The following is a 3,933-nucleotide window of genomic DNA, read 5'->3' on the forward strand; positions in this document are numbered from 1 at the left end:
TGATCAAGAATCAAGATACAAATCACAGATCACAACAATTCATAATTAAAGAAACATCCCCCATTTTTGATGTAATAGATTTCCTTTCTGTTTTTTGGCATATGAATATTTTTAGATATGTTTTTGGTCATGGCGTTATGGAGTTCTTTCTACCTCTAATGCTGATGATCTTTGCTCAGTGGCTTGGGCTGCTGACCTGAACAAGTCCACCTGAGTTGCTCTTTACACAAGGCTGTAGAAATTACCCAATGTGTATTCAGCTGAAAGCGCTTCTAAACCCTCAGTTTCATCTCTTCCATTACCCACCCAGTACAATGTTAGACCTGGTAGGATGGTAAAGTCCAAAAAACAAAAATGTTGCTGGCTCTTTGTTTGGCAGACATTCTTGTGGAACAGAATCACACACGCACATGCATGCACACAGATACATGTTCTTTTTAACAACTATCGGGAAATCTTTTTTTTATAAAGCTTGTAATAATTCACACAATGATGCCTGATACCTATATAAGTTGTGGTAAAGACAAAAGGAAAATGTTTGGCAAAACAAGATATCTTAATTTTTGTACCTGAAAACTACTGTTGGTGCCAAAATGAACAAAAATCATCTGATATTTAGTCATATTCTTGATATAAAGCAATCCCTTTATTCCATGTCTGAAGTTGTGGCCTCTTCTTTAGGGTGTTCTCTTTTTGACTGTTTGTTTGGCCTTCCAGTGTGTTGGCAACACTTTCCCAACCCTCCATTGTAAGGCAAAGGCTAAAACTTAGTCCAGTCTGAGCCAGAAACAACTCCCTCCTTTTGTGCTACATGATAGAAAGTCACACCAGGTATGATGCATATAGTACATATAGTACAGTTGCTGACAAACTCGTTGCTCAGCATGCCCCACCTTTAGTTTTTCACAAAACTTGTTTTGTGTTCATTAACTGATGCTTCTTCATCACAAAGAGCGAAATTCCAAGAAGCTGCACTTTTATTTTATCACTAACATGTGTAACTTAGTAGAAATGATATAGATTTAATATGTGCATAGGATCCAAAAACCTTTAAAGATTCTCGTAGATTCAATATTTAAAGAAATTCAGTTTTGCTTCTACTGAGATAAACCTAGTCAAGACGTCTAAAAGAGATAATTATTTTAAAAATATATATTTTTCACCTTCTTGGACATGATGACTGTAATAAGAAAATGAGGAATAGATTGTGTGGTATTGTCTTTTGTTTAATTGTCTGGCCCTGCAACAGGCTAATGACCTTTCAAGGGTGTATGTCACCACCCCATTGACCGTCACCATATTGTATAATATATCACTTGATCAAGAGCAAAAGAACTCCTAAACAATAGGGGATACATTGAAGATGGATTGAATCAGCATAGTCATCTTTTTCAAAAAGTTCATAAGCATTGAGAAGGACATATTTTAGGCATGATTTTTTTGGATGCCAAAGAAAAAATGCGGACAGAATGTTTCTTTACAACCTTCATATCTCAGATGCAGGAATCCTGCTCAGCCAAACTTCAGAGTCATCGTCCTGTGACGAGAGCAACTTGTCCAGGCTTGTTCTATCCTCACTATGTATGCAAGTCCTAGGCAACCATCGTCAAGATGTGGCTGGCAGGCTCAGATTAATGGCACGCACACACAAATCTGCACACTCCACTGTGGATATGTGCTGGAGCATCATGCTGCAACTACAACAAGTGTACCTCTGGGATGCACTGGTTAAAAAAGAAATATTTCTCTTTCTGTCCTACATACATCAGTTTTGCTGATTGGTAACACTGACTGTCATACAGTTGTGGAAGTATTTATTTCAGTCAGTCTCCTGCATTTTTAACTCTTTTTCTCAGCTGTTCTTCATTTAATACATGGGTGCGCTAAACCTTTATCGCAAAGTCTCTTGCGTTGCACATTTTCATTGCCCTGGCTATAGAGCTGTAATAGCACTATTGATGCAGCCCCATTGGCACAATAGAGGTATAATGGGAGATCCACATGGTTTACCCCCTTGCTGTCTGACTCTTTTCTGAGGGGGCAAATTGCTGATCGCAGTGGTGTGAAAGGCCCGTGGCACCAACCTTTCTGGAAAAAACACAGCTGGCGTTGAATTTCCAACACATACATAAACAAACAATGCACAAAGATCATCTTTGCCCACACAGTTCAATTTCACTCAGCAACTCTGGGCCGCCAATGTGGTGTGTCACAATGGCTTTTGACACGAGCCATCAAATGACCACAATAACATAACGCTGGCTGCAGACAGACTACAATGGGCCTCAAAGCCTCAGCTTTTCTTCTGCTTGATCTGTCAGACAAAGCGGTGTTATGGATGTACCAACTGTGCTTGGACAAGTGCTCTCAAAAAAAGGCACTCACTGTTTCATTCCAGCCATTGTGGTGCCTGCACTACAAATACCAGCTGTGTCTAGAAGTTTTCTTTTCATGCTGACAGGTATTGCTCACGTCTGACTTAACAACTTTTATTCAGAATGGATTTTCTTGTGTTATAGGACTTTGTCATACACGTGTAATTTTCTCATGGCTCAAATCTGTTTGGGTTTTCAAAGCCAGTCAGATGAGTTATATCATCTGATTTTAAGAGGGAGCTGCTTATTATCTTTAACACGGATCTGAATTCTTTTACTTGAACATTTCACACATGGAAACTGCACAGAAGGCTTGTTTAAAGCACAGCTCAACTGAATGTTATTATTCCAGAAGTATCAGTTTCCGCCAAACTGGGTGACAAAACTCTACAAACCAGCTGTACCTGATTGGAAAAATACCTTTAAGAGGCGTTTTTTATAAGTTACCAAAAGCCAAAGAAAAGAGTCTGGTTGTGAAACATCCACCTGTACGTCTCAGATAAAAGAGCACCTCCATATCTGTCTACATAGCATTCCATGTTTTTGTCTATTCTACACATGTGATAGTTTATGTGCAAACATTCAGAGATAAAAAAAGGAGGGATTTGCCTGATTCTTTTTAATGACTGAGGTGCCATGTGTCACTCTGTCAGTGAGGACAAAGATCAAAGAGATAGCAATGTAGCCTCCACCAAGAGTTAATCCCCCTACGCCCGCCGTGCTCGCAGCCACCTCCATCAAGGGGTGTGTTCTCTGCCAGTTGGGCACCTGGCCTCTTTTGCCCACTGTCTGCGTCCCTGAAGGGTGTCAGTTAAGCGCTAAGAATAGACAAGGGCGGATGCTCAGTGCTGTCAGCTGGGCATTGGCACGTGTGGTTCATGTCAGCATGACTGCAGCGCAATACTCTCAATTGGCGTCACTGCTCCGACTGCACATTGGGGTCACCATGGAAACAGGGATGAGTACTGCTACAACTGCCCCGACATCCATTGGCTGGCTTTCTCCAGACAAACTCTGATGTCTTTATTCGTCATTTGTCCTTTTTCCTCATCCTCTTCTGTGTTTACATTACTTATGATGCTTAGCATGGATGCATGAGTCTTGGTCTTTCATTTATTTTCTTTTTTTACCTTTATGTCTACAATATTGCTGTTTCTGTGTTCTACTTAAAAAAAAATCAATGATAATAGAATCCTAAATGTGTCTGTAAAAGCTTGGAGCCTTCTTTGTAAGTTTAGAGATGCTTATTTGTGTTTGCTATCACTTGTTGTCAGCGCAGTGCCTTCTTGGTTTTCTCTCTAAGCCGAACCTCCTGCTTTTTTCTGTTGGTCCATGGACTGTGGAAGTGAAAGCCCATAATGGAAATGCAATGATCAAGGTATTTTTTTCTTTAAAAAGAGTTTTCCCAGGACAAATCCGCAAGTTAACATGTTTATATTTTCACCTCATTTACCACTTCAGGATTAGTCACATCATGTGTCCTAGGTGACAGGCCAGCTGGCAGGGGATGGTCGTGAGTTAATAAACAAGAACAAAGATGAGTTAATCAGCAGCTAGC

The sequence above is a fragment of the Oryzias melastigma genome, linkage group LG9 (assembly GCF_002922805.2).
Source record: "Oryzias melastigma strain HK-1 linkage group LG9, ASM292280v2, whole genome shotgun sequence".
NCBI lineage: Eukaryota > Metazoa > Chordata > Actinopteri > Beloniformes > Adrianichthyidae > Oryzias > Oryzias melastigma.